Raw genomic sequence first — 13742 nt, forward strand, 5'->3', positions numbered from 1 at the left:
ACTTCTTGTATTACGTTCTGACCACAAGCAGCGCTGGCTTCTCCCCCTCTTTTTTCTTGATATTGGTTTTGTGGCTGACCACCACTGTAGCCGTGCGCGCTGGGTCATGTACGCCATTCTTTCTGTTTTCTCAGTGATTGATCTAGGCTGCTGTTCACATTAAACGGCAGCCCTGCCCTGCCCTAGGCTTTATTTGATTACGCACCTGTATCTGGGCCTGGATCGTCCTTTATCATGTGGTGCTGGACAGGCAGTGTGGAGGTTGGACCTGAAATGTCTGCATGGACCTGGCTAATCTTTATCTGCGCTTGTCCTCTCTGGTGCCATAGGAGCGATTCTGAAATGCTTGAGGTACAGTGTGCATGTAATGAGGTCTTGCTTTTATACATTTAGGAGGCCGTAATGGCACAGCGAATATAAAAAACGTAGAGTAGGACTCCCCATACGAGACTGCCTTGACGTGGCGGGGTAGCTCAAACAATTGATCAATTTTTTGCTAAATGTCTCATTTTTGAATACAGATTGAAACCTATGTGTGTTTTCACACTTCTTGTATTACGTTCTGACCACAAGCAGCGCTGGCTTCTCCCCCTCTTTTTTCTTGAGTATGGAGTTGTGTATATACTATATATTGTAGAGCTATGCCTGTGTATATTATGTATAGTGTGGATTCAACACTATATACCAGTGATGGCGAACCTATGGCACGCAGAGCCCTCTCAGCTGGCACACGGCCTCGCCTCACTGTTACAGAGCTGCAGCTTCCTGCCTCTCACACATTGAGCGGCGTGGCCACGCCTCTCAATGTGTGTGAGGAAGTGAGAGGAAGGAAGCTGCCGGCACGTGGAGAGGTGAGTGTGGCCGCTGTGTGTGACAATGATGGGAGTGATGGGGAGAGGGCCAGTGATGGCAGGGATGGGGAGAGGGCCAATGATGGGAGTGATGGGGAGAGGGCCAGTGATGGGAGTGATGGGGAGAGGGCCAGTGATGGGAGTGATGGGGAGAGGGCCAGTGATGGGGAGAGGGCCAGTGATGGGATGAGGGCCAGTGATGGGGAGAGGGCCAATGGTGGGGAGAGAGCCAATGATGGAAGTGATGGGGAGAGGGCAATGATGGGAGTGATGGGGAGAGGGCCAATGATGGAGGTGATGGGGAGAGGGCAACGATGGTGGTGGGGGAAGAGGGCAATGATGAGGAGGAGGAAATGATGGAGGTGGTGGAATGGGTAATTTCTACATTTCTGCATGAAGGGGATCAAGATGGGGCATATTTCTGCATGAAGGGGATCACGATGGGGCATATTTCTGCATGAAGGGGATCACGATGGGGCATATTTCTACATGAAGGGGATCATGATGGGGCATATTTCTACATGAAGGGGATCATGATGGGGCATATTTCTACATGAAGGGATCATGATGGGGCATTTGGCACTTCGTCATAAATAATTGGGTTTTAGGTTGCAGTTTGGGCACTCGGTCTCAGAAAGGTTCGTCATCACTGCTATATACCATACACATACAGCACCTTACTATAAACTGTATACACAGGTCTACACTATATAATTAATTATGCTATGTATATAACAGAAAACACCAGGGCTAGGGAATATAGCTCACATAGAATACACTGAGGCCTTTGTATACCAATTACATAGGGGATGCTGGGACTGATTTATATACACCACATAGGAGATCCTGATGCTGCTGTTTATACATCAGCACAGTAGGAGAAGAAAGGGAGCAAACAGGTGTATATAATAAAAAATCAAAATTTTATTTGTTAGTACAAAAGTATTAAAAAGACATGAAAATCCATAACAAGTCACAATCTAGAAAAAAGGCAGAGATACCAGGGTTAGTTGATCCTGCTGCAATATATTGCACAAATAAAAGGAAAGTAAAAAAAAAGTGCCAGTGAAACGTTTCGCGTGTCTGATACACCGCTTTCTCAACGGGATGTCTTAAGTCTTGCATGAAGGGCCTTATGAACCCATGTGACTCATTACATGGTGAACAATGGGCGAATCACAGCGAACAAGTCGGCGCATGCGCAATGCGCCCGCCAGGTCCCGGCAGATGCGAAACAGGCGTCCAGCGTTATTGCGCACACGCGGGGACTGGTGTGTGATCGGGCGTCCTCCCTGGCCTTCTGCGCATGCTCGGGGCTTTTCCCCTCCCCGCGCACATCGGGGCTCTACCACCTGGCCCAGGGTCTTCATTGTTCTGCTGCTGGTAAGCGCTACCCCTGGGTATTGGTCACTTTGATCCTTATAACCCGTGATATGGCGTTACTTGTCTGAGGTACGTGAATCTTGATTAAGTGATCTGTTTCACTGGCACTTTTTTTTTACTTTCCTTTGGGATTTGTGCAATATATTACAGCAAGATCAACCGACCCTGGTATCTCTGCCTTTTTTCTGGATTGCGACTTGTTATGGATTTTCATGTCTTTTTAATACTTTTGTACTAACAAATAAAATTTTGATTTTTTATTATATACACTTGTTTGCTCTTCTACTGTGCAAATGTTCCTTTGGAGTTGGTGTACTTTTTATATTTGGGTGGACCACTGCTTAGTGCTACCACCCGGTATATAGTATGCAGCGGAGGTTATCGTTTGTGTTTACACATCAGATAGTAGACGGTGGGGCATATGCATCACATAGGAGACCCTGAGGCTGGTGCATCTACATCAGATAGCAGACGGTGTGGCATATGCATCACATAGGAGACCCTGAGGCTGGTGCATCTACATTAGATAGCAGACGCTGGGGCTGGTGTATATTTACCACATAGCCCAATCCAACTCATCCTGCTGCCCTACTCAGGGTCAGATTCTGCCTACACAGGCATCGTGTATGCCGCTGTAGCATACGCAAGTGTGCGCATGCACATAGCAGCGTCATGATAGTAGAGTGCACGCACATGCTGTGGTGCCCCAATTGTAGTGTACGCTCGGTTATCAGTTCTGCAATTGGACAAGTCAAAGATGACAAAGAACCTGGCACCTGACCCGTGCTTCTCATAATGGATAAGAATAGCAGATCTCAGCCTGTGTGCCTGACAGGACCCATTCCATGACAGCGAAGCAGTACTTACTAAATATATACATATATATATATATATATATATATATATATATATATATATATATATATATATATATACAGTGGGGAAAAAAAGTATTTAGTCAGTCAGCAATAGTGCAAGTTCCACCACTTTAAAAAGATGAGAGGCGTCTGTAATTTACATCATAGGTAGACCTCAACTATGGGAGACAAACTGAGAAAAAAAAATCCAGAAAATCACATTGTCTGTTTTTTTTTCATTTTATTTGCATATTATGGTGGAAAATAAGTATTTGGTCAGAAACAAAATTTCATCTCAATACTTTGTGATATATCCTTTGTTGGCAATGACAGAGGTCAAACGTTTTCTGTAAGTCTTCACAAGGTTGCCACACACTGTTGTTGGTATGTTGGCCCATTCCTCCATGCAGATCTCCTCTAGAGCAGTGATGTTTTTGGCTTTTCGCTTGGCAACACGGACTTTCAACTCCCTCCAAAGGTTTTCTATAGGGTTGAGATCTGGAGACTGGCTAGGCCACTCCAGGACCTTGAAATGCTTCTTACGAAGCCACTCCTTCGTTGCCCTGGCGGTGTGCTTTGGATCATTGTCATGTTGAAAGACCCAGCCACGTTTCATCTTCAATGCCCTTGCTGATGGAAGGAGGTTTGCACTCAAAATCTCACGATACATGGCCCCATTCATTCTTTCATGTACCCGGATCAGTCGTCCTGGCCCCTTTTCAGAGAAGCAGCCCCAAAGCATGATGTTTCCACCACCATGCTTTACAGTAGGTATGGTGTTTGATGGATGCAACTCAGTATTCTTTTTCCTCCAAACACGACAAGTTGTGTTTCTACCAAACAGTTCCAGTTTGGTTTCATCAGACCATAGGACATTCTCCCAAAACTCCTCTGGATCATCCAAATGCTCTCTAGCAAACTTCAGACGGGCCCGGACATGTACAGGCTTAAGCAGTGGGACACGTCTGGCACTGCAGGATCTGAGTCCATGGTGGCGTAGTGTGTTACTTATGGTAGGCCTTGTTACATTGGTCCCAGCTCTCTGCAGTTCATTCACTAGGTCCCCCCGCGTGGTTCTGGGATTTTTGCTCACCGTTCTTGTGATCATTCTGACCCCACGGGGTGGGATTTTGCGTGGAGCACCAGATCGAGGGAGATTATCAGTGGTCTTGTATGTCTTCCATTTTCTAATTATTGCTCCCACAGTTGATTTGTTCACTCCAAGCTGGTTGGCTATTGCAGATTCAGTCTTCCCAGCCTGGTGCAGGGCTACAATTTTGTTTCTGGTGTCCTTTGACAGCTCTTTGGTCTTCACCATAGTGGAGTTTGGAGTCAGACTGTTTGAGGGTGTGCACAGGTGTCTTTTTATAATGATAACAAGTTTAAACAGGTGCCATTACTACAGGTAATGAGTGGAGGAAAGAGGAGACTCTTAAAGAAGAAGTTACAGGTCTGTGAGAGCCAGAAATCTTGATTGCTTGTTTCTGACCAAATACTTATTTTCCACCATAATATGCAAATAAAATGAAAAAAAAACAGACAATGTGATTTTCTGGATTTTTTTTCTCAGTTTGTCTCCCATAGTTGAGGTCTACTTATGATGTAAATTACAGACACCTCTCATCTTTTTAAGTGGTGGAACTTGCACTATTGCTGACTGACTAAATACTTTTTTTCCCCACTGTATATATATATATTTTATGATCGCTATTAGGACGCGTCCCATGACAGAGAAGCAGTACATATGCAAGTTATCACTACATGGACACATTCCTATACATTTCCACCCACCAGCTGAGTTCTTATCTATCCACAGGCTGCAGGCAAGCAGCGACAAGAGCAAGTTTCCAGCACAAGTTAGTAGCCACATCCCCCATCTTTTTAGTGGCCACATCCCCCATCTTATTCCCCCAGCCTCAAGCTGCTCCATACACTGCACGAAGTTCACACCAAGTCCAAGAAGAAGCGGGAGCGGCTCCGTCCACACATTGAGTGTCCAAAGCTTCCAACAGTTGATGTCAGTGATACAACCTGAGCAGCGGCAGACACAAGCAGCAATGGGCCCCTGTGCAGGAAATATGTCAGGGACGCCCCCTCATGCATGTACACGGTGTATAAAATACCTATAATCACATGCATGTATACACAGCATATATACACACACACTAGCTCTATATACATAGCAGTATATACACACACACATTAGCCCTATATACACAGCAGTATGTACACACACTAGCCCTATATACACAGCAGTATACACACACAATTAGCCGTATATACACAGCAGTATATAAACACACTAGCCCTATATACACAGAGCAGTATACACACATAAGGCCAGAGTCACACTAGAGAGGAATACGGATGAGTGAGAGGCGTTAAAAGCACGCATTACACACGGACCAATGATTCTCTATGGGTTTGCTCCCAACAACCGTATATTTCTCGTCCGTATTCTACGGTCCGCGCCAATCGCAGCATGCTGCGATTGTCAGCGTACTACGCCCGTAATACGCCAATGCAAGTCTATGGGTGCGCAAAAAATACGGATTACACACGGACCACACGTGTGACTTGCGAGAAATACGCAGGTCTTTTGGCTGGTGACAGGAAATGGGCCAATCCATCATCAGGAAGCCTAGACATGCAAATGAGCTCAAAAAGCGCTCCAGACATCCAGGAAGTACGCCTCCATGGAGTACAGCAGCGTCATGGCACCATTTTTCCTAAATGTGCAGATGCTCATTGTACTGGTGCAGGAGCGGCCAGAACTCTAGGACCAACGTGATGCCCATTATGCGAACCGGGCAAGAAAGGAGGCATCATGGAGGCGCATATGTCGCCAGATGTTCAATGATTTTGGTGATCGGCCACGTGAGGAGCAGCAGAAACTGAGTAAGTACAAGCCAAAAAATGATTAAAATTACCTCACATCAAAAAATGCATACAGAATCAGAATCATAGAATCATAGAATCGTAGAGTTGGAAAGGACCTCCTGGGCCATCTGGTCCAACCCCCTGTTCAAAGCAGGATTCGCTAAATCATCCCAGTCAGATGTCTGTCCAGCCTCTGTTTGAAGACTTCCATTGAAGGAGAACTCACCACTTCTCGTGGCAGCTTGTTCCACTCATTGATCACTCTAACTGTCAAAAAGTTTTTTCTAATATCTAATCTGTGTCTCCTCCCATTCAGTTTCATCCCATTGCTTCTAGTCTTTCCTTGTGCAAATGAGAATAAAGTTGATCCTTCTACAATGTGACAGCCCTTTAGACATTTGTAGACAGCTATTAAGTCTCCTCTCAGTCTTCTCTTTTTCAAACTAAACATTCCCAAATCCTGCAACCTTTCCTCATAAGACAGGGTTTGCAGACCGGTCACCATTCTGGTCGCTCTTTTCTGAACTTGCTCCAGTTTGTTGATGTCTTTTTTAAAATGTGGTGCCCAAAACTGGACACAATATTCCAGATGAGGTCTGACCAACGAGGAGTAGAGGGAAATAATGACTTCACGTGATCTAGACTGTATGCTTCTTTTAATACATCCTAGAATTGCATTTGCCTTTTTTGCTGCTGCATCACACTGTTGACTCATATTCAGTCTGTGATCTATTAGTATACCCAAGTCTTTTTCACATGTGCTGTTGCTTAGCCCTATTACTCCCATTCTGTATATGCTTTTTTCATTTTTATTGCCCAGATGTAGTACTTTGCATTTTTCCCTGTTAAAAACCATTCTGTTAGTTGCTGCCCACTTCTCCAGTTTATTTATATCTTTTTGAATCCTCTCTCTCTCTTCTCTAGTATTAGCTATCCCTCCTAGCTTTGTGTCATCAGCAAATTTAATCAGTTTACCCTCAATTCCTTCATCTAAATCATTGATAAAGATGTTGAACAATACAGGGCCCAGGACAGAGCCCTGTGGTACCCCACTTGACACATTCTTCCAACTGGATGTGCAGCCATTTACGACCACTCTTTGGGTCCGATCACTAAGCCAGTTATGAATCCACCTAACAGTTGCCTTGTCCATTCCATACTTAGTCATTTTTTCAATAAGGATTGTATGAGATACTTTGTCAAATGCTTTGCTGAAGTCAAGATATACTATATCTACAGCATTTCCTTGATCCACCCAATCAGTGATTCCATCATAGAAGGAAATTAAGTTAGTTTGACATGACTTATTAGTTACAAACCCATGCTGACTCTGCTTAATCACTTCATTCTTATCCAGGTACTAACATACATGTTGTTTAATAATCTGTTCAAAGATCTTTCCTGGTATAGAAGTCAGACTCACCGGCCTATAGTTGCCTGGGTCCACCTTTTCCCCTTTTTGAAGATAGGAACAACATTTGCTCTTCTCCAGTCTTCTGGGACTTCTCCTGTTCTCCAAGAATTTTCAAAGATTATGGAGAGGGGTTCAAAAATTTCTTCTGCTATCTCCTTCAGTACTCTGGGGTGTAATTCATCTGGACCTGGAGACTTGAATTCATTTAGGTTAGCTAAGTGTTTCCTCACTATCTTTCTGTTTATAGGTATCCTGGATTCTTCTATTCCCTTAATAGGACAGTGAAGAACAGTTGATGTTACATTTCCTTTCTGAGAGAAAACAGATGCAAAATAGGAATTTAAAAGTTCAGCCTTCTCAACATCCTGTCTTACCATTTCATCATTTTCATCCTGTAAAAATCCTATAGCATCTTTGACTTTTCTTTTACTTTTGACATATCCCCAAAATCCTTTATTATTGCTTTTGACATCTCTTGCAAGCCTCAATTCATTTTCAGCTTTAGATAATCTGATTTGTGCCCTGCAGGTTCTGCAGACAGCATTATATTCTTCTTTAGATATGCCTCCCTCTTTCCATTTTGTAAACTTTTTTTCTTCCTTTTTAGCATGTGCTTAAGTTCTGTGTTCATCCATCCTGGTTTCCTTAAATGCTTCCTATTCTTCCCTCTTTTCGGAATTGTTAACAATTGTGCTTTGAGAATTTCACTTTTCAAGATTTCCCATCCTTCCTGGACATTTTTGTCTTTAAGGATATCCAGCCATTGGATCCCTCCAATTCTCTTTCTGAATCCCTTAAAATCTGCCTTTCTGAAATCTAACCTTGACGTCTGAGTCTTCACAGGTCTTCCTCCTCTAGTTATCCAAAATTCTAAAATAGCATGGTCGCTACCTCCCAGGGTCCCAGCCACTTTTACCTCCTCAACCATTTCCTCCCTGTTTATAAGGATTAGATCCAAGGTAGCAGTTCCCCTTGTTTTCTCCCCTACCTTTTGGAAGATAAAGTTGTCAGCAAGAGAGGATAAGAATTTCCTTGACCTGTTAGTTTTGCCTGAGAGAGATTCCCAACAAATGTCTGGATAGTTGAAATCTCCCATGACAACTATGTCATATTTTTTGGAGAACTTGGCCATTTGATGCATAAAGAGTTCATCCATATCTTCAGCTTGCACAGGCGGCCTGTAGTAAATGCCTACAATGGTGTCCTTTCCATTGTTCTGTCCTTGTATTCTTACCCAAACAGTTTCCACAGAACTCCCAGTCTCTGAAGCTTCAATCTCTGTGCAGATATACGCGTTTCTAACATACAATGCAACACCTCCTCCTCGTTTATCAAGTCTGTTTCTTGCAAATAAGTTGTATCCTTCTAGTCTTGTATTCCAATCATGTGTATCGTCCCACCAAGTTTCAGTGATTCCAATGACATCATATTTCTTTTCCTGTGTTAGTAGTTCCAATTCTCCTTGTTTGTTGCCCATGCTTTGTGCATTAGTATAGAAACATTTTAGTTTGTGATTGGTTTCTCTTTCTCCAATATTTTTATTAATTAGATTCTTTTGTCTTTGTTCTTCCTTTCCACTTCTAATAGCAGAGTTCTCAATAGCATTTGTCAGGTGTATGGCTTTTTCTGGTCTTTTGCTTCCCTTACCATGTTGTTCTAGTTTAAAGCTCTCCTTACAAGTGTAGCAAGGCGACTTCCAAATACATGTTTTCCAGTCTTCGTAAGGTGCACCCCATCTCTAGCAAGTAGTCCATCGTATAAGTAATTCACTCCGTGATCCAGAAATCCAAATCTTTGCTGACGGCACCATCGACGTAGCTAGTTGTTCACCTGCAGAATCTTATTCCACCTCCTTGTTCCATGGCCATCCACTGGGAGAATGGAAGAGAAGACCACCTGCGCTCCCAGTTCTTTCACTTTCTTGCCTAAGTCTTCAAAGTCTCTGCAGATGGTTTCCAGGTCATTTCTTGCGGTGTCATTTGTCCCCACATGTAGTAGCAGGAATGGGTAGTCATCTGTAGGTCTGAAGAGTTCTGATATCCTGTCAGACACATCTTTAATTTTTGCACCTGGAAGACAGCACATTTCTCTTGAAGTTATATCCGGTCTGCAGATTACGGCCTCTGTTCCTCTCAACAGGGAATCCCCCATGACCACCACTCTCCGTTTCTTCTTGACAACATTTTTCTTTCTCCATCCAGGAGGACTCTGAAGGCGTACAAGGTTGCTGTTTGTTGGCAAAGTCTTATCCTGATGTATTTCTTCATTTTCTTGCGTGAGAGCCTGGTACTGGTTCCTGAGCAGTATGGGTGCTGACTGCCTCCTGATCTTCCTGCTTCTCTGGGTCACATGCTTCCATTCCTCTCTTTCTTCAGGTGCACTTCGAATTTCTTCTCTTTCTGTAACATGAAGAGATAATTCTGCTCTGTCCAAGAACTCTTCACCTTCCTTAATGATCTTCAACGTAGCTAACCTCTCTTCGAGATTTTGCAACTTTTCCTCCAACAGGGACACAAGCTTGCATTTGTGGCATGTGAAGTTTGGCTTTTCCACTGGTAAGTCTGTGAACATGTAGCAAGAAATGCAGCTCACCAAATGGCTCCTGGCCTCTTCCATATTGAGATTTCTTAAAAACGATGAAAGATGAGCCAAAATTCGCGAGCCAAAACCCAGTGATCGTTGACCTCGCAGAGACTCTTCGCTTATCCCAGAAGGCACTGGGAATATGCAAATGATCTCCTCAAGACTCTTCCCCTCTTCAGCCCCCCCTTCCTGTGCTTGTACTTTTTTCCTCATGAGGTGGGTAGATTTTGATGTGACACATGGTTTGACACTGCCATAATTTGGCCCAGGCCACAAGCTCCTCATCCTCTTAGCCAACCAAGTTATTAAGTGTAGTTACTTGATACATGAACTATTCTGACCCTGTGTATCTGGCCTGGATGCCCCAATTAGATATGCCACCCTGGGTAGAAAGCACACCCCAGAAGGCCACATGCCTAAACTACTGGTAGCAAATCTGACCGATCAAATATGTTAAATTGAGAATATTTCCTGTCACATTGCAGTGGAAGATGTGATGAAATGCTGGCGCAGCATCCGCGATCAGTACAGGCGGGAACGTCAGCAGCAGTCCAGGAGTGGTGATGCGGGCTACATCAAACGAAAATACATCTATTATGACTGCCTCTCCTTCCTCGCCCCTATTCTGGATCTGAGACCGTAAGTAGATACCTCACACCACATTACACCGATACTTTACAGGGCCAAAAATATTAATGTATTTTTGTCTCTGTTCTATTTCATAACAGAACTCAGTCCAACCTTACGGATAGAGGAACGGGCTCAGATACAGAGCCCATCATTGATCCTGTAGGGGATGAGGTGGCTGGCCCATCTTCTCCCTCTACAAGAAGCATGGGTGAAGAATCCTCTCAGGAGAACCCATTGCCTGCGCCACAAACCCCACCACCAGGACTGTCTGCTGCTGCACCATCACCCATACTGGAGGAGCAGGGCAACATGAGCAGCAGCCCAACTGCCCAGGATCCGGGGCTCCCCACAGCCTGCTGTAACATCCCAGCGAGGACGAAGAAGGCGCCAGATCCCTGCCCAAGATACCCGGACCAATGTGGACATAGGGGTCCTCAACTATCTGGCTAGAGTGAATACAGATGATGGGGAGGAGGCATACTCACGTAGCCTGGCCCTTTATCTACGTGCCCTTTCCCGTGAGGTGAGGCTCCGTATTCGAGGATGTTTTCAGATCCTGCTTGATGCAAGCACACCCCCCAATACCCCATATGAGCTGTTTGAATATCTGGTGAGATGGCAGCTTTCCTCCCCCTACCCAACCTTTACAACAGCAGCAACATATGTCTGCCTCTAGCCAACCCCACCAATATGGCCACTTTTTCCCACCCAGTGTTGGAGGCTGGTCCCAACCTGGTTGGGGACGACATGGCTATATTAGTGGGTATGAGACACGGGCCTACCCGAGCCAACAAGATGCCCCTCATCATTATTACTCTGGCCAGTACCCCCAACAATCCCAGGAGGAAGGACACTACCCACATCATGGGCAACAGTATGCCCCCACACAGGGCGATGTTGGGCAAAGTAGCCAGCAGCAGCCACAGGCTGCTCTTCCGCCTTCTCCTTCCCCAACTTTCCACAATTTATAAGAGCATAAAAACATGCAAATTCTTTACGCATACCGTACATCAGTGTCCATAGCGGTCTTATGGACACTGATGCAATGGGATGAAACTGAATGGGAGGAGACACAGATTAGATATTAGAAAAAACTTTTTGACAGTTAGAGTGATCAATGAGTGGAACAGGCTGCCACGATAAGTGGTGAGTTCTCCTTCAATGGAAGTCTTCAAACAGAGGCTGGACAGACATCTGACTGGGATGATTTAGCGAATCCTGCCTTGAGCAGGGGGTAGGACCAGATGGCCCAGGAGGTCCCTTCCAACTCTACGATTCTATGATTCTTGATGCCAGGAGATGTCCAGTGTAGTTCAACTGGTGCTCTAAATCCCAATCCAAAGGAAAAAAGAGGTGGTCTCCATCATCAAAATTATATAAAAAAGATAAAACACACATTTATTAGGAAGGTTTGCAAATCATATTAATAAGCCACCATGACAGGCAAGGCTCTTACGCGTTTCTGACACATATTACATGTCTGTAAAAAAGACAATATTTCACCGCGCTATACTGGGAAAGTCAAAGGATCAAAATAGACTACTCACTTGATAATACATAGAGAGAGTGTGATGTTCTTGAGGCTGTTCGCCTTGATTTGGGAATATATTTAGCTGCCTAAAAGTGACTAATTGAATAAGGGCAGCATGCCTTTTCTATGCATTATCAAGTGAGTATTATATTTTGATCCTTTGACTTTCCCAGTATAGCGCGGTGAAATATTGTCTTTTTTACAGACATGTAATATGTGTCAGAAATGCGTAAGGTAGCCTTGCCTGTCATGGTGGCTTATTAATATAATTTGAAAACCTTCCTAATAAATGTGAGTTTTATCTTTTTTAGATAATTTTGATGATGGAGACCACCTCTTTTTCCCTTTGGATTCAAAATGTCTAATGTAGCAATTTTGTTCTTGCATTCTGCTTTTTTTGGATATGTGTGAAAATTGTATTTTTCTAAAATGTTCACATCTGCAAAAAGGACAATTTGGCCCATTGCCCCAGTTATCATATGGTAGTAATATGTTTGCCTTTAAAAAAAAAAAGGCAAAAGTAAAAATTTGTCTACTACAGTTTACGTCTCTGTCTCAATTCTCAAAAACCTTGTCAGCATACTAATATACGCTTACCAGTGCAATTAAACAGTCATAGAATCAGAAGGGATAGAAATATATATATTTAGACACATAAAACCAAAAATTATAACATATATACAGCATGCTCTTGCCAAGAAGTTTCCCCCTCAGGTGACATAAAGTAATTAGTAAAAATATCACGCACTTTGAGCCCAGAGATCGGTCTACGTTGAGGGTTGATAGGTGGTCTCACCCTACGCACATTGTCCGGCCTACGCACAACACCAGCAGAGGAGGAACAATCATGTATCCTGGTGAAGTTATGAAGAACCACACAGGCTTTAACTACTACATTAACATTTTGTTCACTTAGCTGAATGGCAGACTGGAGTACCTGCCATTTGGCACAAAGAATGCCAAAGGAACACTCCACCAGTCGCCGAGCACGTGATAGGCGCAAGTTAAAAATTCTGCGCCTGTGGTCAAGGTTGCGCCGGGGATATGGCCTTATGACATTGCGTGTTAACTGAAACGCCTCATCTGCCACAAGGACATAAGGGACTGATTCTTGAGTGGAGCCTGGTAGCTGGCGTGGTGGTGGTAGATCCAACTGGTTGGTGCGTAGCCGCCGAGCCATAATGGAAGTATTGAAGACTCGAGAGTCTCCTGTCCTTCCATAGGCCCCAATGTCAACAATTATAAACTTGTATTGAGGGTCGGCCAGAGCCAACAATACAACAGAAAAGTATTGTTTATAATTGAAGAATTGGGAGCCAGAGTTTGGCGGCTTACGCACCAGGATATGTTTGCCATCAAGGGCCCCAATACAATTTAGAAACTGGCATTCCTCCTCAAAGTCCCTTGATGTCCTCAACCAGTGTTCCATCCTGGGCTCGGGCATGACGACTTGATGTAGTCTTGTCCAGATTTCAATACACGTTGACCTGACTATTCCAGAAATGGTAGATCTTCCAATGAGAAACTCATGGTGGAGGGCGGCATAAGAAAGGACAGTGGACAGGAAGCTGAAGAACAACAGAAAAGGAAGATTTTAGAATGCACAAATTCCA

General features: G+C 44.0%; 1 protein-coding gene across 2 annotated transcripts in view; it reads left to right on the forward strand.

The window, feature by feature from the left end:
- The first annotated feature begins 216 nt into the window (after positions 1 to 216).
- The window catches only part of SLC16A12 (solute carrier family 16 member 12), a 192397-nt gene continuing 178871 nt past the window's right edge, over positions 217 to 13742 (forward strand). Inside the window, exon 1 of one of the 2 annotated variants that reach the window (XM_073548172.1) lies at positions 217 to 351. The gene's annotated coding sequence lies outside the window, so the exon portion shown is untranslated. The remainder of the gene's footprint in view (positions 352 to 13742) is intronic. The other variant, XM_073548174.1, reaches the window with a different exon arrangement.

This window comes from Dendrobates tinctorius, unplaced genomic scaffold (assembly GCF_039654945.1).
Source record: "Dendrobates tinctorius isolate UK_male_01 unplaced genomic scaffold, ASM3965494v1 ptg000156l, whole genome shotgun sequence".
NCBI classification, from domain to species: domain Eukaryota; kingdom Metazoa; phylum Chordata; class Amphibia; order Anura; family Dendrobatidae; genus Dendrobates; species Dendrobates tinctorius.